The 22753-nt window shown below is 36.1% G+C and overlaps 1 protein-coding gene across 1 annotated transcript in view; it reads left to right on the top strand.

Annotated features, from left to right (window-relative positions):
• LOC148943700 (uncharacterized) overlaps positions 1-22753 on the top strand; it is a 296754-nt gene that overhangs the window by 269882 nt on the left and 4119 nt on the right. The gene's annotated exons all lie outside the window — the stretch shown is intronic.

A 22753-nucleotide genomic window follows, 5' to 3' on the forward strand; every position in this document is an offset into this window, starting at 1 on the left:
TGGTACAATTTTTTTCGAAATTGCAGGTCAAAGCAGGTTACCGGTCCAGTGACTTCGAAATTTCACTAACTGTTCTTGAATTCTGTAATACTGAGTTGAACATTCTTCTTATTAAAAATGAAATAATGCTGAGTTTACAGGTGCTAAATTTATCATTTTATTCTTCTAATAGCAAATGAAATGTTGCTGATTCTAAAGTTGGTCTGTCATCCCCATATATACGACGTTACTATTCTTTTCCATGATCCCACTGCCTTTTCTATGACGAAATCAATAAGAATTCCAAATACTGATAGGTCCTTTTAATAATCCTACCGATTTTTACACCCGCCCTTTGCCCAAACCTTCTTATTAAATTCATAGTCGCTAGCGGTGTACTCAATCTCAGTTAGAGATTTTTACAAAGCTTCAGCTGACAGTAGTGAAACACCATCTAGCCTTGAGGTGGAGTTGTAATAATCATACGTATATATGCCTATGCAAATTAAAAAATCACATATTGCCTCATCCGGGCCGCGGTGTTTCAGGAAGGCGAAGCTATAAAAATTGTCGCTTTTCTGTACCTGAATCAATTGACTTATGGATTTGGGGAAGAAGCTGAAAGAGTCTAAAAAACGGATTTTATTCTGGCACGTGTTACCCTTATTAACTGTTTTCCACATGAATTCTAGCAGCAGTAGCTTCTCCGATGATTTGGGTATGATATTATATGAAAAAGAACCATCTTTCCATGCGTTCTCTACAACTCCCCCCTTGACAATGCAGGCCAACGCCGGTAAAACAAACTTTATGTCGTAATTGGGATTGTGTATAAAACCGGTACGAAATATTGCTGACCAACGTTTAAATTGCACGACTGATGTGCTACCCCTCTAAAGTTACTCCCCCCCCCGATGTAATTGGCTGCCGCACGTTAACGTGGTCAATCACTTTCCTCCTCCCCCCAGTAAATACAAAATCGCCTAGTTCCCTGTTACAATTGCAGCACCAGTCACGGTTTTGAAAGGACAATATGTCCTCTGTGATAAGGGTCTGGAGGTTTGTGTATAGTAAAGGTTCGAAATTGCACCGTTCGCTGTTTTGATTAGACTGACCAATGCCGAGCGCATGCAGTCTTCGCCGCCCAACGACTCAACTACATCCAGCACTTGCATGGTATTATTAGAATCTCGTTCCGCATGACCGTAAGAGACCCTTATGGCTTCAGTTATTTTAACACGATTTGGATCGTACACGTCTGTGAGTTTCGCTTTGCAGACTAAAGCGATCTTATTGCTCTGTAGGAGCGTGTTTTGGAAATTCTTAAAACGTAAGATCACTCTATCTCCGCTTACAGTTTCCACAGCCTGGTATCCATGACGTATACAGTGTTTCATGTGATGCTTTAACTTTAAATCAGTCCAAAATCTTGAGAGGCAAGTCGGACAATAGTGAAGTGCACTCTGTTTCTTACCCTCCCTCAAAATCCTACTAATATCTGTAATTGGATTAAAATGTCCAATTGAATCAGGCTCTGTGGGTGGCGTGTATAGTAGCCACACCCAATGCTCCACTGATTCTATTGACGGAGCCCTCACTGGAAATAATCCACCCTTCTTATCGGAACGCTGACCCTCCTCAAATTCTGTTTCATACTGCAACACCGTGACACCAATCTTTAAATGTGCATTAGCCCTCTCAAAAATATCTATTCCTTTTAATATCACGGGACATTGATCATTTAAACAATTAAAATCTAGTACAGGAAACTTTGACCCCTCCCTACCATTAACTTCTAATTCGTCCAACTTTTTCTTGGAAGCATCCTTCAATAGGGGTCTATAGGCAGCAATCAAAAATGCATATTTGAAACACTGTAGCCTCGCATCGAAACAGATTTGTTGTACCCCCTTACAACCCTCTAAATCTGAATGATATTTTAAAACTATAGAACCCAGCCCCACTCCCCATGCCCACCTCTTAAAATAAAATCATTTTAAATCTACAAATATTAGCGGTTAAATTCTCAGTAGGTAAAACCACCGACCCGCTACCCCCCTCGTTATAATTATCCTCTTTATTTTGAATGCTATTAACCCAATCTAAAAAAAACTCCTCATAATTTGATAATTGCGGACAAATTACTAACATCTCTGTAGGCAAGTATTTCGAATACAGCTCGCTCGTGTTTTCATTAAAAAAAAATTTTTTGTGCTATTGATGCTTTTAAACTGACCACCACCCCCACACCCCCATCTTTTGTTCAAGAAGGGTTCGAATCTTCTTAACATATAAATGGGTAATGTCCACGGGATGTGATTATATCCCCTGACACTAAAGAGTTAAAGGGGTCACCGAATTTGGCGCTGTAGACTTTTATATGGTGCAAGGCAGAGTTGGAAAGATAAAAATCTGGAAGTGAGGATACTTGTGGTGATGTTGTATTATTACTAGTACTACTACTGGTATCATTAACCAGAATGGAGGGGTGGCATAGAATCGTCAATAGCACCACCCCCAGTCTGTTCAATCGCATTAGTTGAACGTGGCGTTAAATCGCCCAGGTTACTTAATTTGTCTTCCATGGTGTTTGGGGATAGCTGATCAAGCTAGCCTGTATTGTCTTGTGAGGGAATCTCTTTATGTGGACCCGGTTTAGATGCACTAGTACTACTACTACTACTAACATCACCTAAATGCTCTCTCATAAGTCTGTCTATACATTCTGGGTCCTCCACCATGCATGTGTCATAGGTTAGATCGTTTAGGCTAGTCTCGCCCCTAAAACAATGATTTAAAAAACCCCTATGTCATTCCATACTATGAGCAACTAGAGTATCCTCATCCATAAACTCTGTTGGCGGTACAATGACAGGCTCAGATTCACTAAAAATAGATGCTTTATGAATTGATGGTGATGATGGAGCTAGTTCATTAATCTATAGAAAAAAGGGTTTATTTTCCATGTGAAATATCCATTATTTTATAGAGTTAAAAGACTATGTCAATTTTTCACCCCCCCCCCCAAAAAAAGGTTAATTCCCCCTCCTAGCATTATATTGGCTAAATAATTGCCCGCCCCTCACCCAATATAAAGTAGTCAAATATTGCTTGATCAATTTTATATTTCACCATTTTTATGATATTATTTTAACTGAAAATATTTGAGCAGCCCGATACATATTCACTAGTTGGTATGACACAGACACAACACAACGTTTGGCTAATAGCAATAAAATACAATAAAAAAAATCTGTCGAGGGGCTAGCATTAGCTCAGTAAGCTATTTCTTTCGTGTTTACCAGCTACTAAATAAGTACCAAAAGTCATGGAGCAAAGTTAAGGTGTTTTTTCCCCATAGCTGTTTGGAGGAAAAAAGCCATTCCATCCGTTTCTTCAAGACCCCCACCCCTTTTTTCCTATGTTAAATTGCGAGCGCATTATAAAGTTGAAAGCTATCTGATAAATGGTGCTTACCGTGGAAATTACAGGTAGGTCGGTATAAATTGTTCGAGGTGCGAAGTGAATCACACTATCCCTCCTCAAGTTCATGCTTCTGATTATGTCCGTGTCATTGGTGCCAGACTCGCCATAGATTTGGTCGCTTTTGACTTGATGTTTGAATATCAGAGTCCTGGAAATAAAAAAATCAATTTCAATTTTTTCTAGTCACATGTTTTACTAGCTACTAAATAAGTACCATTTTACACCTCCCTCAAAACTTAATTCTCCCTCCTAGCTTTATTTTAACTAAATACTTGCCCCCCACCACCCCTCACCCATATAATGTAGCCAAAATAGAGCTTAGTCAATTCTAAATTTCACCATTTTGATTATATTATTTTAACTGAAAATATTTGAGCAGAAAAAAGCCCGATACATATTCACTAGTTGGTGTGGGACACACAACGCAACATTTGGCTAATAGCAATAATTTACAATGAAAAAAAAATATCTGTCGAGGAGGTAGCATTAGCAATAACCTATTTCTGATGAAGCATTTCAAGTCACATGTTTACCGGGTACTAAATAAGTACCACTTTTCACCCCCTCAAAACTTAATTCCCCTCCCAGTATCATATTGACCATAACCAGACTCTTTTTTTCTTACAAATCTAAGCCTTCGTTAGATATCTCAGTAGTAACGAAAATAACAGATCTCTCAATTTAGCGTTGCCTACTTCAATTCCGCAATACACAACCCCGAAAGATGACAATTACAGATATTTCTCAGTTATACATGACACGGTAGATAATTGCTATCTGTTGAGTTAAAATAGAAATTGTTGCGAACGCTAATTTAGCCAGATATACCTGGACACCTGCTTTGACGCTAGCGAAAAAATATGCGAACCCTTTGTCAATTCGAACACTATTAGATGTAATTAAAAGACAGCTATAACGAAAAACCTTTGCTTATCACTTAAAGTAAAAGCCAGATTTAAATATCGTTAAATGCTAATCTATTTATAATGAAGCATTTCAAGTCACATGTTTACCGGGTGTTAAATAAGTACCATTTTTCACCCCCTCAAAACTTAATTCCCCTCCCAGTATTATATTGACCATTATCAGACTCTTCTTTTTTTCTTACAAATCTAAGCCTTCGTTAGATAATTCATTAGTAACGAAAGTGGCAGAACCCTCCATTGGGCGCTGCCCTCTTCAATTCCACAATACACAATCCCAAAGGATGACAATTACAGATCTTTTTAAATTATACATGACACGGTAGATAATTGCTATCTGTTGAATTAAAATAGAAATTGTTGCGAACGCTACTTTAGCCAGATATACCTGGACACCGGCTTTGACGCTAGCGAAAAAATATGCGAACCCTTTGTCAATTCGAACACTATTAGATGTAATTAAAAGACACCTATAACGAAAAACCTTTGCTTATCACTTAAAGTTTAATCCAGATTTAAATATCGTTAAATTCTAATCTATTTATAGTGAAGCATTTCAAGTCACATGTTTATCGGGTACTAAATAAGTACCATTTTTCACCGCCTCAAAATTTAAGTCCCCTCCCAGTTGTACATTGACCATTACCAGACTCTTTTTTTTCTTACAAATCTAAGCCTTCGTTAGATAATTCATTAGTAACGAAAGTGGCAGAACCCTCCATTGGGCACTGCCCCCTTCAAGTCCGCAATGCACAACCCCGAAAGATGACAATTACAGATATTTCTCAACTATATATGAGACTATAGAGAATTGTTATCTTTAGTGTTGAAACAGAAATTGTTGTCACCTCTACTCTACCCAAATATATATGCACAACTGTCTTGCAGATACCGAAAAAATATGTAATCCCTTTGTCAATTCGAAAACCATAAGAGCTAATTAAAAGAGACCTATAAATAAAAACCCTTGCTCATCACTTAAAGTAAAAGCCAGATTTAAATATCGTTAAATGCTTATCCCCGAATCCGAAAGGCATATTGGCAGATATCTATAGGGAAAAAAGGGGAATATGTTCTTATGATAAATCAAGAATAATGTGTATTTACTTACCACCATAATTCTTTTGTTCTCCATTAGAACGAATAAGTTTGATTGTAATAGGCTTATTACAAGTTCTATTAATCAACTGATACAGAAAGATCAATTGCATCTTAATTTATATCGAAAAAACATGATTATAAGGCATCCAGCTGTAAACCAGTATTTTGAGAATGAGACCATCTTTTGACCATGTAATATAAAGAATTTTTATTATTGAACCAAGAAAGAAAAAAACATGTTATGATAAAGGACGAACGACCTTGCTAAAGTATATATCATCTAAACCAGTCTGATTGCATTATACAATCTCACTCCTAGTTCCAAAACGTGTTTGATCACTTTATAGCTCCAAAATATAAAAGGATTGGTCGCTTTTTGCAATCACTCGTCGGATCAATAGGTGACTGTCCTTGGTAAGCCAATGTACCGGTTAGACTGTACTGTATATTCATGCCTCAGACTTGTGTAGTTCCATGTGTAATCACCGTCAATAGGACTATCACTACTTGAGAGGGGGGTTGGTTGCCCTTCAATCACTTTTGACTATTAAAAAGGGCACTATCCCTTTCAATTTCCAATCAAATGAGCCCTTTTTGAAGTTTCTACGACCATGCTTTCTACAAAAACCTTATATCCCCCACGGTATAACTTACAGTCCTTGCCCTGAAGGTTTTGGGGGAGTGTCTTCCTCAAAGACATAGTTTCTGGACCTTTCAACTACATTGAACAAAATTCCTTTCTCGAAGTTTTGATTGGATGTGTTAGGGGAAACGGTGGGAATGACAGGGGGGTTAGTTGCCCTCCAATCACTTTCGACTATTAAAAAGGGTACGAATCCTTTCAATTTCCAGTCGAATGATCCCTTTTTCAAGTTTCTACAACAATGCTTTCTATAAACACCTTATAAGACCCTGGGGCATAACTTACAGCCCTTGCCCTAAGGGAAGTGAGGGGGTTGTCATCCTCAAAGACCTAATTTCCAGAACTTTCAAATACATTTAACAAAATGGCTATCTCAAAATTTTGATTGAGTGTATTTGGGGAAATGATGGGCGTGAGAGGAGGGGGGTAGTTGCCCTCCAATCACTTTCGACTATTAAAAAGGGTACAAATCCTTTCAGTTTCCAATCGAATGAGCCCTTTTTGAAGTTTCTACGACAATGCTTTCTATAAAAACCTTATATGCCCCCAGGGCGCAACTTACAACCCCTGCACCGAGGGCTGTGGGGTGAGTGCCATCCTCAAAGACACAATTTCCGGACCTTTCAACTACGTTGAACAAAATGGCTATCTCAAGATTTTGATTGGATGTGTTTATGGACATGGTGGGCATGAGAGAGGGTTAGTTGCCCTCCAATCATCTTCAACTATTAAAAAGGGCACTAACCCTTTCAATTTCCAAATGAATGAGCCATTTTTGAGGTTTCTACAACAACGCTTTCTATAAAAACCTTATATGCCCCAAGGGCATAACTTACAACCCTTGGCCTGGGGGCTTTGGGGGGTTGCCATCCTCAAAGGCCTAATTATTCTGAACTTTCAACTACGTTGAATACTTGCAAAACAACCCTTGTACTGAGGGCTCTGGGGGGGTGTCATCCTCAAAGACATAATTTCCGGACCTTTCAACTACGTTGAACATGGCAATCTCAAAATTTTGATTGGTTGTGTTTGGGGAAGTGGTGGGCGTGGGAGGGTTTTTAGTATCGCTTCAATATTTTCGACTATTTTAAAGAGCACAAGCCCTTCCAATTTCCATTCAAATGAGCCCTTTTCGAAGTTTCTACGACAAATCTTTCAATACGAAGTACCCTGGTCTAAAAGATAAAACAAAAAAAAACATTATGCCAACATCATTCTTTACTTAGGCAGTGATATTGCGCTGCCTCTTATATATAAGGCTCAAGAATCTGTAAAATTATTCCAAGGAGTAGACAGTCAGGGTATTCAGCTACCCCTCGGCAACTTGGGTAACATTATTATTGACAGACTCACCAGATCATGGCTTAGACCACCAAGGGCCATTAACTCCAAGGTCTGCTTGGACAGTATAGAGTGTATGACCACTTCTTGGCTATAATAGCATTCTGGCTGTAAGTACCCAAACAAGCACACATGCATGTCTTGTCTTGAATTTCACTCTTTATTGATTTTGATTGAATCAGGCAAGATAAAAGGCTAATTGGCAAGATTTAACTAATGTTTGCCGTGACTACATGAATCAAACTTGAATTAAGCCAAATTATCAACTTTGCCATGAGTAAATCGTTGATATGAAACAGTAATGTTGCATGCAACATCAGCATGTTCTTTTTTCTAACTTGATAGATTGCTGTCTTGAGGTTTTTCTCTGGTTCAAATTAGGTGTAGTTTGATCCTATGATTTTGGAAACAGTATATCTTTATTGGAAGAATTGTATTTCTATTCATTTTGCGAACCATAGGTTAAAACGATTCATGAACAATTGATCTGATCACTTACATTTGTTTTACATTTTGGGTTTTAATATGTTTGCACATGCATTAATATTGTATAATAACCTTAATTTGCACCATGGGGTGATTAAGGTCCATGCAGAATTTGTTCAGCTCTGTGTTTATGATTAATAATACACTAAATAAATAATTATGTGTCACTGTATTAAAGGCACAGTGGCATGTCAAAAAAATCAATCAGTTATTTGTTGGGTGGATTGGGGAATCCCACTCATATTTCCATGCCTTACTGTTCCATTCCACATCCAATTTTGATTTAAATATTGCTGTAGCTGGACAAATTACTATGTGTTCACTGAATCAATTCCAATGATTAATCACTTAGTTGTATCCAAGTTTTTTATGTATCCTTGTATTTACAGTATTTTTAAAAAGCCTTTTTTAATGTCCTCTTGTTTGTTGGGTTGAAATGTTGGTTAAAAAATTCTATTGGCTGTATTTTTTTTTTCATTGAAATAGTAATTACCAATAACTCTAGTTTTAAAGCATGTATTATATTTCTATACATGTTTGAAATCCAGCTTATTATTGTGTTGCATTTTTTTTTTACAATTGAAGTTGCTGCAATAATTAGTTCTGGAACATATAATTTTCAGATTTTCTGTCTATATAATACCACCAACTGTTATGTAAAAATTGTGTTAGATAACAATTCAGTACTGACAAAATAATAGGCAATCGCCAGTAGCTACCCTAAAGGATCCAAGTCTGAATCAAGGATTTAGCTTGTCTAGTTCTGTAAGTCTGTTTCAAGCACATTTTGAGTGTTGCAGATTTGAAATATAGTTGAATCAATGATTTGCTTTGCCATTGGCTTGTTTTGCAGGGTTGTTTCAAGTATATTTCCAAAGTTGTGAGTTTGAATCAAGGCTTTGCATTGTCATTGGCTTGTTTCAACTACCTTTCCAAAATTCTAGGCTTGAAACATGCTTAAATTGCAGGGTTGTCTTACCATTTGCTTGAGTTGCAAGCTTGCTTCCAGAATGTTTTCAAAATTTATGTCTTAAAACAAGCTTAAATCAAATATATGTCTTGTCATTGCTTATTTTGCAAGCTTCTTTCAAGTATATTTTCAAAGTTACATTCTTGAAACAAGCTTGAATTGAGTTAGTTTTGCAGCCTTGTTTCAAGCCTTGATTTAAGCTTGCAACAGGCCAAAAGTTAGACAACTAGAAAGCTTGAAGCAAGCTTGTTTGAGGCTTTTTCTTGATTATTGCACACTTATTTGCCCTTCAGAGCTAACTTGATAGGCCACAAGACAATTTTTTTGTTATGACAGCCACTCTGGACTGGAGTTTATTTGTCTAGTGGGAAGATATCTTGATCAGTTTTTTTGCAAAAAGAAGAGAGCAGTCTTATTTTTTATTTTTATTGTGACGAGTGTTGTAATTCGTTAATCTTGTATGTTGTTTGTGTACATGGCTATATTTTGGCTTGAAATACAGGTTATCTTATCTTATTAGTAAAATGATTCTGTACAAATGACTTCCTCCATACCCAGGAACAGTTATGTGCTAAGTCTATATATACTTAAGTCTATAGTGTATATAATAATATATATATATATATATATATATATATATATATATATATATATATATATATATATATATATATATATATATATATATATATATATATATATATATATATATATATATATATATATATATATATTAAGTTATAACAAGAGTCTATTAGTCTAATATGTAGGCTTAAGTCTATAAAGCACCTAGAGAGTTGTTATTTTCTAGTTTTCAAAGTGTCTGCTTAATTATAATTGTAAAATAATATTATATGATAATTATAAATTAATTGTAAAAATGAATATTTATCAAGTAGCCTATAGTTTGATAACTTGGTTAGATTGTGGTTTAAATTGATAGAAGCGTTGGAGGTAGAAAATTTGCCATTTTTGTGGATATTAGAGGCTGTAACACAGAAGGGAAAAGTCTTAGAAGCTGGGACAGGGATGCTGCTATGGATTTATCCATGTTTCCATGGCTTTTTCTTTGGCTACTGTAAATTTTCATTCTTTTCCATGGATTTAAACAGAAATTGGGACTAAACACCAGTTCCTCAAAAGTTTTAATAAATATGCTTAGAAATCCCTTTGCACCAATTTGAGAAGGACTCAAACAAGGAATCATGGTGTTCGTTTAGTGCTCCTGCTATCAATAAGAAAACTGTAAATTTCTGAAAACTACTTTAAACCCTTTTAAAATACTTAGGCCTACTTGTCATTCCTTAATGCCGACTGTTAGAATCCCCCCTCCACCAACATCTATGGAATTTGTACTTAATGCGGAAAACTATTTGTAAATTGCTAGAATAGGTTTGAAAATTAATGTTAAGAAGACTAAGTCACTAAGGCTAGGAATCAGTAAAGATGAAAAGGTGACGTTGGGTAGGCCTAATGAAAACATTAATCAGGTGGGCAGCTTCTCTTATCTTGGTAGTATTATTAGTAAAGATGGTGGGAGCTGTGAAGATGTTAAAAGTAAAATAGCCAAAGCTCAGGGTGTTTTTTCACACTTAAAAAAAGTTTGGAAGACTAGGAAGATAAGTCTGCAAACCAAGATTAGAGTATTGGAAGGTACGGTGATGACAGTGGTCAAATATGGCTCTGAAGCATGGGCGCTCCGAAAAGTGGATGAAGATTTGCTAGATATTTTTCTAGAGAAATTGCTTAAGGATTGTTCTGGGTACCTGGCTGACTGACCGTATTTCAAACAATAGGCTGTACGAAAAATGGGGTTCAATACCACTCTCTAGGGCTATAATGAAAGAAAGGTTGAGATGGCTAGGGCACGTTGTGTGGATGAACAATGACAGACTGCCGAGGTTTGTCCTTTTTGACCAACCAGCTAGGGCTAAACGAAAAGAAAGTTTTCCTCGTTTAGGGTGGGAGGACGCCATAAGAAAATATTTAAAGGAAATGGGAACTTTGTGGGAGGGTGTAAAAAGGGAAGCTTTGAATAGATTGGGATGGAGGAGGAGCGTGGGTGGCTGTGTTGGCCTCAGGTGGCTTGGTACTGCGGTGAGTTGTTAGTAGTAGCAGTATTTGTAAATTATTTAATTTTGTATGTTTTGAGTTTGGAATATTTTAATTACAATATTAACAGCAGATTTGTAAACCACATGCCTTGACATTTGAAACGCCAACTTTGTTGGCACTCGAGCACCGTTTGTGAAATATGTGCTTTGTATGTTTTAATTTATGATAGTTGAATGATGACCTTATTGGTTTTTGACAAAAACCTGAGTCGATTCTTCCAGAATATCTCTAGAGAAGGAAATATGAAGATTGTTTATTGATGATGGAATTTAAAAATGTATTATACTTTTATGTGTGTGTCTGTTTATTTTGTGTCCCCGTGTTGAGATGATCTCCCACGCCCCTCTTGCCTGACATTTTTTTATTTCTTTGCTTTTTATGGTTTTGGTTCGTTTTTGCTATTATTTTCTTTTATATGTTGTACTATGTGTTTACCCCTGCTTTATGAGCTCTGCTGCCTGTTGGGGGTTAATGTTTTTTTTGCATTTTTAAATGAATCAAATAAAATAGGTAAACATTTAATCATTTATTATTATTTTATTGTTAAGAATGAACTCACAAATGCGAGTTGAGGTTTAGACCAGAAAGACCAATTGCCTCCATTAAATCATTTAGGCAGTAATGCCAACGATTTTTGGTTCCTCCCCCCACCCACAATTTTTTTGAATTTTCATACAAAAATGTCCCTTTTTTGACATTTTTATTGTAAAAAGATAGGAAGAAATAAGTGCCTCCCCACCTAAAAGTAGGGGGCCTCAATGAATTTCACCGGGCCCATAGCCACCACTATTTTCTTCCTTACTGTTTTAAGATCACAAAGAAGTTTAACGCCGATTCCATCAAGACGCAGGTGTTATTGATTTTCGTCAAGATGCAAGTGTTGTTACGTCATAGGAATTGAGGGTGACATAATAGAGAATGTTTTTTCCTTGAGTGTTATGTTAATTGCTTAAAAACCTTCAAGGCCAGCCAGTAGGGACCCTTCAAGACGCCGGGCCCTAAAAACTAATTCCGATGGGAGCCGTAGCAACCGATTCCACGTCCCTGGCAACCCAGCAGGTGTTATTGGTTTTCTTCAAGACGCAGGTGTTTTTAATCGTAATGCAGGTGTTTGTTACGTAATAGGAGTTACTCGTTAAGTAACAGGAGTTACTTGTTACGTAACAGGAGTTGCTTCTTTGGTTGTCATGTTAATTGTTTAAAAACCTACAAGGGCCAGGCGGGAAAACCCTTCAGGCTCTGCTAGTAGAGTGAAAAACCCCCGGTTGTAACTGTGGATGGCGCACACGTGGATTTTACGTAATGACGGCGCACATGTGGATATTACATAATGACTGTGCATATGTGGGTATTACATAATGAGGGCACACATACGAGTGCTACGAAATGACAGCGCACACGTGGGTGTTACGTAATAGTTTAAGATATGTTTTTCTTTAAGAATTAATTTTCTTTCAAGGCGTTTTTTTCCCAAGGCGTTTCTTTTTTCTTCAAGGCACATTTTTTTTCAAGAATTTTTTCTTCAAGATTTTTTCCTCAGGGACCCTTTACAATCCGTCATCAAAGGATTTTGTCCGCTCTATGAATCGAACGTAAGACCAGAAATCTCCCCCAACGGAACGCTGCCTTAGACACCTGGACCAGCAAACAATTCCTAATGATAAGATTCGGAAAACACTTCCTAATGGAAATGATTCGATAAAGCTATGAATTGCGTGTTTCCTATCGCCGGGACAATTTGCATGGTGGGGAAAAAATCAATTACTGGAAATTGGTTACATTTGATACACACCTGTTTATTAAGTAATGGTTTAGAGGATATTAACAGGGAGTATTGTGGATAGTTCTTAGCATATTTTTTTTTAGTAATAGAGTCTTTAATCTATTGGAACTTGAATGTGCTAGCAGAGGTGAAACCACGAAACAGCACAACTGAACATCCTAAATCATACGTTTCAAACGAAAAACTTCTAAAATACACTTGGAAACACCAAGAAAGCTAACATATACAAGCTAAACCACGAAACAGCATAACAAAACATCTTAAATCATATGTTTCAAACGTAAAACTTTCAAAATACACTTGGAAACACCAACAAAGCTTAAACAGACAATCTAAACCACGGAACAGTAAAACTAGATAATTTCTTCCAAAATGCTCTTTGAAACATCAATAAAGCTAACACAGACAAGCTAAACTACGAAACAACACCACTAAACATCCTAAATTATACGTTTCAAACGAAGAGCTTCCAAAACACACTTTGCAACACCAACAAAGCTAATACAGACAAGCTAAACCATGAAATAGGATTAATAAACATCCTAAATCATACTTTTCAAAAGAAAAACTTCCAAAATACACCTGGAACGCAGACAGGCTAAACCAAAAACAGCACAATAAAACATCCTAAATTATATTTTTAAAACGAAGAACTTCCAAAATACACTTAGAAGCACCAACAGAGCTAACACAGACAAGCTAAACCACGAAAAAGGACAAGTAAACATCCTAAATCATATGTTTGAAACGAAAACTTCCAAAATACACTTAGAAGCACCAACAACGCTAACACAGACAAGTTAAACCTCGAAACAGCAAAACTAAACAATTTCTTCCAAAATACTCTTTGAAACACCAGCAATGCTAACACAGATAAGCTAAACTACGAAACAACACAACTAAACATCATAAGTTGTACGTTTCAAACGAAAACTTCCAAGATACACTTGGAAACACAAACAAGCTAAATCATGAAACAGCGCAACAAAACACCCTAAATCATACGTTTCAAACGAAAAATTTCTAAGATATATTTGGAACCACCAACAGAGCTAATAGAGACAAGCTAAACCACGAAACAGGACGACTAAACATCTTAAATCATACTTTTCAAAAGACAAACTTTCGAAATACACATGGAAACAGCGACAAAGCTAACACAGACAAGCTAAACCACGAAACGGCATGGCAAAACATCCTAAATCATATGGTTCAAATGAAAACCTTTCAAAATACACTTGGAAGCACCAACAAAGCTAATACACACAAGCTAAACCACGAAACAGGATAAGGAAACATCTTAAATCAAGTTTCAAAAGAAAACTACCAAAATAGACTTGGAAACATCAACAACGCTAACACAGACAAACTAAGCCATGAAACAACATAACTAACTATCCTAAATCTTACGTTTCAAACGAAAAAGTTTAACCACGAAACAGCAGAACTAAACAACTCCTTCCAAAATACTACATGAAACACTAACAAAACTAAAACAGACAAGCTAAATTACGAAACAACACAACTAAACGTATTAAATCTTGCGTTTCAAACGAGAAACATCCAAAATACACTTGAAACACTAACAACGCTAAAACAGACTAGCTAAACCACGGTTCAGCAAAACTAAAGTTCATAAATGATATGTTTCAAAGAAAAAGTTCCAAAACACACTTGGATATACCACCAAAACTAACACTGACGAGCTAAAGCACGAAACGGTAGAACTGAAGAAATTCTTGCAAAATATCATAGGCAGCGCAATAGCGCTGCCTAAGTAAAGAGCGATGTTGGCACAATGTATTGTTTTTTTGTTTTTTTTTCTTTGTCTTAGACCAGGGCACTTCGTATCGAAGGAGTTGTCGTATAAACTTCGAAAAGGGCTCATTCGATTGGATATTGGAGTGGCTAGTGCCCTTTTTAATGCTCGAAATTGATTGGAGGGCAACTAGCTCCCTCACGCCCATCATTCCCCCAAACACATCCAATCAAAATTTTGAGATAGCAATTTCGTTTAGCGTAATTGATTTTCAAATAGAAAATATGTTTTTGAGGAGATCACTCCCCCACAACCCTCAGGGCAAGGGTTTTAAGTTATGCCCTGCGGGCATATAAGAACGATTTCGGCACAATGCATTATTTATTATTCTCTTCCTTTCGACCAGGGCACTTCGAATCGAAGAAGTTGTCGTAGAAACTTCGAAAAGGGTTCATTAAATTGGAAATTGGAGTGGCTTGTGCCCTTTTTAATAGTCGAAAGTAATTGGAAGGCAACTAACACCACTTCCACGCCCACCATTTCCCGAAACACATCCAATCAAAAATTTTGAGAGAGCCATTTTGTTCAGCGTAGTTGATTTCCAGATAGAAAACATGTTTTTGAGGAGAACACTCCCCCACAACCCTCAGGGCAAGGGTTTTAAGTTATGCCCTGGGGGGATATAAGAACGATGTTGGCACAATGTATTATTTTTTTCCTTTAGACCAGGGCACTTCGTATCGAAGAAGTCGTCATAGAAACTTTGAAAAGTGTTTTTTCAATTGAAAATCGGAGTGGCTTGTGCCCTTTTTAATAGTCGAAAGTGAATGGAAGGCAACTAACACCCCTTCCACGCCCGTCTTTTCCCGAAACACATCCAATCAAATTTTGAGATAGCCATTTTGTTCAGCGTAGTTGATTTCCAGATAGAAATTATGTTTTTGAAGAGTACACTCCCCCACAGCCCTCAGGGCAAGGGTTGTAAATTATGCCCTGGGGTATATAAGGTTTTTTATAGAAAGCGTTGTCGTAGAAACTTCAAAAAAGGCCCCAGAGCCCCAAGGGTAAAGGTTGTAAGTTAAGCTATGTGGGCATATAAGCCTTTTATAGATAGAGTTGTCGTAAAACTTGAAAGGGGGCTCATTCAATTGGAAATTGAGAGGGTCAATGCCCTTTTTAATAGTCGAAAGTGATTGGAGGGCAACTAACCCCCCTCTCATGCCCACCTTTTCCCCCCAAAAAAATCCAATCAAAATTTTAAGATAGCCATTTTGTTCAACGTAGTTGAAAGTTCTGAAAATTAGATCTTCGAGGATGACAACCCCCCCCCCCAGGGCTGTGGATGTGGATTGAAATGGCTAGTGCCCTTTTCCACGCCCACGATTTCCCCAAACTCATCCAATCAAAATTTTGAGATAGCCTTTTTGTTCTGTGCAGTTTAAAGTTCAGGAAATTATACCTTTGAGCAGGGCACTTCCCCCACAGTCTTCAGGGCAAGGGTTATAAGTTATGCCCTGTGGGCATATATGTTTTTATTGAAATCTTTGTCGTAGAAGCTTGAAAAAGGGCTCATTCGATTGGAAATTCAAAGGTCTAGTGCCCTTATTAATAGTCGAAAGTGATTTGAGGACAACTAACCCCCCTCACACGTCCACCTTTTCTCCTAACACATCCAATCCAAATTTTTAGATAACCATTTTGTTCAGCGTAGTTGATTTCCAGATAGAAATTATGTTTTTGAGGAGGACACTCCCCCACAGCCCTCAGGGCAAGGGTTGTGAGTTATTCCCTGGGGGCATATAATGTTTTTATAGAAAGCGTTGTCGTAGAAACTTTTTAAAAAAGGCTCATTAGATTTGAAATTCAAAGGGATAGTACCCTTTTTAATAGTCGAAAGTGATTGGAGGGCAACTAACCCCCCTCTCACGCCCACCTTTTCTCAAAACACATCCAATCAAAATTTTAAGATAGTCATTTTGTTCAACGTATTTGAAAGTTCTGGAAATTAGGTCTTTGAGGATGACAACACCCTTCCCCCTCCCACAGCCCTCAGGGCAAGGGTTGTAAGTTATGCCCTTGGGGCATATAAGGTATTTATAGAACGCGTTGTCGTAGAAACTTCAAAAATTGCTCATTAGATTGGAAATTGAAATGGTTAGTGCCATTTTTAATAGTCGAAAGTGATTGAAAGGCAACTAACACCCCTTCCACGCCTACCATTTCCCCAAAAACATCCAATCAAAATTTTGAGATAGCCATTTTGTTCCACGTAGTTTAAAGTTCAGGAAAGTATAACTTTGATAGAACACTCCCCCAGAGTCTTCGGGGCAAGGGTTATAAGTTATTCCCTGGTTGCATATAAGTTTTTATTGAAATCTTTGTCGTAGAAACTTGGAAAAGGGCTCATTCGATTAAAAATTCAAAAGGCTAGAGCCCTTTTTAATAGTCTCAAAAGTGATTTGAGGGCAACTAACCCCCCCTCTCAAGCCCACTTTTTCCCCAGACACATCCAATTAAAATTTTTAGATAGCCATTTTGTTCCAACATAGTTGAAAGTTTTGGAAATTAGGTCTTTAAGGATGACAACCCTCCAACCCCACAGCCCTCACGGCAAGGATCATAAGTTATGCCCTGGGGGCATATAAGGTTTTTATAGAAAGCGATGTTGTAGAAACTTCAAAAAGGGCTCATTCGATTGGAAATTGAAAGGGCTAGTGCCCTTTTAATAGTCGAAAGTGATTGAAGGGCAACTATCCGCCCTTTCACGTCTACCATTTCCCCAAACACATCCAATCAAAATTTTGATATATCCATTTTTTCAACGTAGTGGAAAGTTCAGGAAATTAGGTATTTTAGGATGATAACCCCATCAGAGCCCTCAGTGCAAGGGTTGTAAGTTATGCCCTAGGGGCATATAAGGTTTATATAGAAAGTTGTTGTAGAAATTTCAAAAGGGGCTCATTTGATTGTAAATTAAAATATCCCTTTTTAATAGTCGAAAGTGAGTGGAGAGTAATTAACCCCCCTTTCACGCTCACCATTTCCCCAAACACATTCAACCAAAGTTTAGAGATAGCCATTTTGTTCAACGTAGTTGAAAGTTCTGGACATTATGTATTTAAGGATGACAAACCTCCCAGAGCCCCCAGGGCAAAGGTTGTAAGTTATGCCCTGGGGGCATATAAGGTTCTTATAGATAGAGTTGTCGTAAAATTTAAAAACATGCTCATTCAATTGGAAATTGAGAGGGCTAGTTCCCTTTTTAATAGTCGAAAGTGATTGGAGGGTAACTAACCCCCTCTAACGCCCACCATTCCCCCAAACGCATCCAATCAAAATTTTCAGATAGCCATTTTGTTCAACGTTGAAGAAAGTTCTGGAAATTAGGTCTTTGAGAATGACAACCCCCTAGCTCTCAGGGCAAGGGTTTTAAGTTATGCCCTGCGGGTATACAAGGTTTTTATTGAAAGTATTGTCATACACACTTCAAAAGAGCTAAATTGATTGGAAATTGAAAGGGCTAGTGCCTTTTAAATAGTTGAAAATGATTGGAGAGCGACTAACGCCCCTCTCACACCCACCATTTTCCTAGACACATCCAATCAAAATTTTGAAATTGCCATTTTGTTTAACGTAGTTGAAATCCAATCAAAATTTTGAAATAGCCATTTTGTTTAACGTAGTTGGGGCATATAAGGTGTTTATAGAAAGTGTTGTCGTAGAAACTCAAAAAGGGCTCATTTGGATAAAAATAGAAAAGGCTAGTGCTCTTTTTAATAGTCGAAAGTGATTGGAAGGCTCGAAATTTTTATAGTAAAGATTGATGTGGATACAAAGTATTATTTTTTTGTTGTTCTTGTTGTTTAGACCAGGGCACTTTGTATCGAATGAGTTGTCATAGGAAATTCGAAAACGGCTCATTCGATTGAAAATAGAAAGGACTGATGCCCTTTTTAATAGTCGAAAGTGATTGGAGGGAAACTAACCCCCCCCCCCCCCACGCCCACCCTCCCATTTGCCTTTATGTTTAAAAACTAAATGTTACCATAAGATTAATAAAAATGCATTGTGTTAATGCTAATTCCCAATTAGGCATCTCAGCAGTATCCCAAGAACGACTGAGGGAATTATATTCAAACCTTCGGGGCTGCTTCTGCTCTTGAGATTTAACCAAATCAAAATAGCATAAGTGTATCCAAGCTGTCAAAGAAAGTAAACAGATTTTTGCGAATAGTATCAAGTTTTCTATTTCAGATCAACTATAGGTGAATATGAAACTAAATTAAACACTACTATTTGTGTTCAGATTTTAAAAAGGGTGTATGTTGTTAAAAATTGGTGAAAATTTTTCTCCAGCATACAAATAGCAGGCCAAACTATAAATTTTTTAAAAACCGAAAAGATTTAAAGTATTATTTTCTTTTTCCCTGTAAATACTATATCAATATAAAACGAACAGAAATTAACTTAAAAAAAATTTTCCACAAAATAACTTTTTCAAAGAAAAGTAAAGAACTCATTAAACAAAAAGTGAGCAAAACTAAAATCAAATAATCTACCAAGCGTGAAACTACCACAAATCAGCATCGATAAATAAATGAAACCCAAAACGAACAGAAATTACAATAAATAACCGAGTAAAAGTCAAAACGAGCAGAAATTAACATAAGTTGGGCTCAAAGCCCCTTGCCTTCCCAAGGCCAGAACAAAATTTGCACTTTACTGAAAAAAATACAAATGAATGTGCATTGTCAGTTTAATATACATGTACTGATATTTAGTAATCAAAATGTTGATATTATTTGATTTATTAAAGTTATAAAAGTGAAAACATTTATATTTTTTTCAGTAAAGTTCGAATTATGTTCTGGCCTTGGGAAGGCATAGGGGTTTCCTGAGGGAAAAAAATCTTGAAAAAAAAAGAAAATCTTGAAGAAAACATCTTGTAGAAAAAAAAATCTTGAAGAAAAAGAAATATCGAAAAAAACATCTTGTAGAAGAAAAAAAACTTCTCGTGAAAAACGCCTTGAAGAAAAAACACCTTGAAAGAAAATGAAACCTTGAAGAAAGAAAACCATCTCTTAAAGTAGAACGTAGCACCCATGTGTGCCCTGTTATTACGTAACACTCGCATGTGTGCCGTCATTGCGTGAAACCCGCCTCTGCGGCGTCATTATGCAACATTCAAGTTTGCGTCGTCGTTACGTAATACCCACGTATGCGTTGTCCTCAGTTAAACCGGACTAACGGACTCTGAATGAACACTTGACTAACGGACTCTGAATGTTTTTCCCACCTGGCCCTCGTAGGTTTTTAAACAATTAACATAACAACCAAAGAAAAAACTATTATGTAACAAGCAACTCCTATTGTGTAACAAACACCTGCATCTTGAAGAAAATTAAAAACACTTGCGTTTTGAAGAGAATCAATAACACCTGCTGGTTGCTATGGACCTGGAATTGGTTGCTATGGCTCCCGTTGGAATTGGTTGCTAGGGCCCGGCGTCTCGAAGGTTCCCCACTGGCGGGCCCTGAAGGTTTTTAAGCAATTAACATAACAATCAAAGAAGAAATATTCTCTATTACGTCACCCTCATCTCCTATTACGTAACAAACACATGCATCTTGAAGAAAATCAATAATCACCTACGTCTTGAGGGAATCGCCGCTAAACTTCTTCGTGATTTTAGACCATTAAGGAAGAAGAGAGTAGTGGCTATGGGCCTGGTGAAAGTCAATGAGGTCCCACTATTCCTAGATTTTGAAGTCAATTTGTCCCCCCCCCCAATAATTTTCGTGAATTGATGCACACTGTGTTTGGAGTAATTCCCTGAATAGTCCATGAGTGATGATGAGTCAAGGTAGGTGTAACATGTCCACATATAAATGCATGTTTTCGTGCATTTATATTTTGCATGTCCATGCTGCAATACTAGCCTCAGATTTATAATCAACATGCTTTAAAATCTGTGAATACAAACTTTGGTAGGAACCGAACAGAATTCTATGGGTGATTTTAGCCTAAGGTTTTTTATCAATAAGCTTAGAAACTAATATATACCAATTTTGGTAGAAATCAGAGACTATTCTTGAATTTTGTGCTTATGGTGGGTTGACTTAGGACAGCCATATTGTGATTTAAATGATTTTAATTCATTAATATTACCTTTATGGAACTACTTCCTTTATATTCCCTGAACAAGAAGGAGCTAAGGCATAAAAACTTCACTTTATGCCCGCCAATTATACAGATAGAAACATCCTTGTACAAATCGTGACATTTCTACCTTCCGTAAAATATGTAATGAAGTTGTTTGGAATTTAGATGTGTATTTTAAAATATCAACTTCATATATGTAATAATTCAGCTCAGAATGCATTAAGTGCCAGCATCAAGCACCATTTGTTAAATATCTACAGTCTGTTTTGATTTTCGATGGTCATACTTTGATCTTAGTAATTTTTAACAATTGACATTCAATCATTCAAGACTTCGTTCTAAATAGTCTCCGAACGATCATGAGTGGAAACCATTGTATATAAATAATAAACAATATGATCGTACCCTATCTCAACCATTATAGAAACCCGGACCGAGATGCGAGTGCTCTGGCGAACATTTAAACAACTATAAACATAAGCGACATTCAATTTTTTCACAAGTCAGATTTCTCTTGAACTCGAAACTTGGCTTCAACACTGTAACACTAAATTTTAAAGAATCGAATTTTAAATTAATTTATTGCAATACATATATGAAAATCGGTAATTAGTAGTGCAATGTTATTATTACATGTTTTTAGGAATTAGAAGTAGGTTTCGAAGTCTCGAGTTGGTTTCAAAGGCATTTTGAGGACGTTTCTGCCAATATATATATATATATATATATATATATATATATATATATATATATATATATATATATATATATATATATATAACCGGACGTCACTCGTCTGAATTTTTTTCCAAGATTAAGGCTCTAAAAAAAATTCTCAAATTCATGACCTGTCTAGATAGTTTTTTTCAGGCCAGAAAATCCAAGAGTTTAAATTTTCAAAAAAAAAAAATGTGGAGCCATTTTCAATAAAAAATGTATAAATACATAAATACATAGAGAATTACACGATTAAAGATATATATATATATATTCTTATGTATATATATTTTGATCAAAGACCAGTATTCACCAAAAAGAAAATCATGTCAAAAAGACTATATCTGTATATATATATATATATATATATATATATATATATATATATATATATATATATATATATATATATATATATATATATATATATGTATATATATATATATATATATATATATATATATATATATATATATATATATATATATATATATATATATATATATATGGTTAGACTAAAATTTTGGTGACAGGGGTTTCCTACCCGACAGCACCCACCCTGGATACAGCCTTGGAAACAAGTACGGGCAGGAAGATGCTTATGTCTAGACTGGGGTAGTTTACCAGCAAGTTCTGTAAGTTTTAAACTGACATGTTGGAGTCCATAAACAGATGTAAGGTTTCGATTTTTTTACCATGGAGGCTGATACAGTAGAAATTGGGAAAACCACAAATAATATGAACAAATTAAACGTTTTTTATTATTAAAAATGGGGTAAAATGTTAAAAGGAACAAAACTAAATGACCTGTAAACCAAATTTAATTTTGTAAGATTTTCACTTCTACCTTAATTAGCTTCAATTTTTAGTTTTTACTATTCAAATAAAGAAAAGTTTCTATTTAAATATTATTTAAATTACTATTAAATGAAATTTATCACATTGACTATTATTTTATTTACTCTTCTTTCATGAACCAAGTTAAGGGTAGTCGTAGTGATGATACTACTTTCGGCGAGCTGTTCTACTGATACTCCTTCGCTTATTAGCTAAATTATCTGTATAAGTTGATAAGTAAAAATTCTCTGTATAAGTTTATGTATAAATTACCTGATAAATTATCTACTGTTTTCAGTGTTGAGCTAAATTCTGGGGTGTAAGAGAAATATAGTATATATAAAATCTTAATATGCTGATTACAGTCAGATTATATGTGGGTTAATCAATGGTGCATTATTTCCAAAGAAGATGAAAAGGTGGTATAAATTACCCTTGTGTGGTGAAAAAA

Source organism: Artemia sp. Qi Xiang Cuo, chromosome 15, assembly GCF_049724085.1.
Source record: "Artemia sp. Qi Xiang Cuo chromosome 15, ASM4972408v1, whole genome shotgun sequence".
Taxonomy (NCBI): domain Eukaryota; kingdom Metazoa; phylum Arthropoda; class Branchiopoda; order Anostraca; family Artemiidae; genus Artemia; species Artemia sp. Qi Xiang Cuo.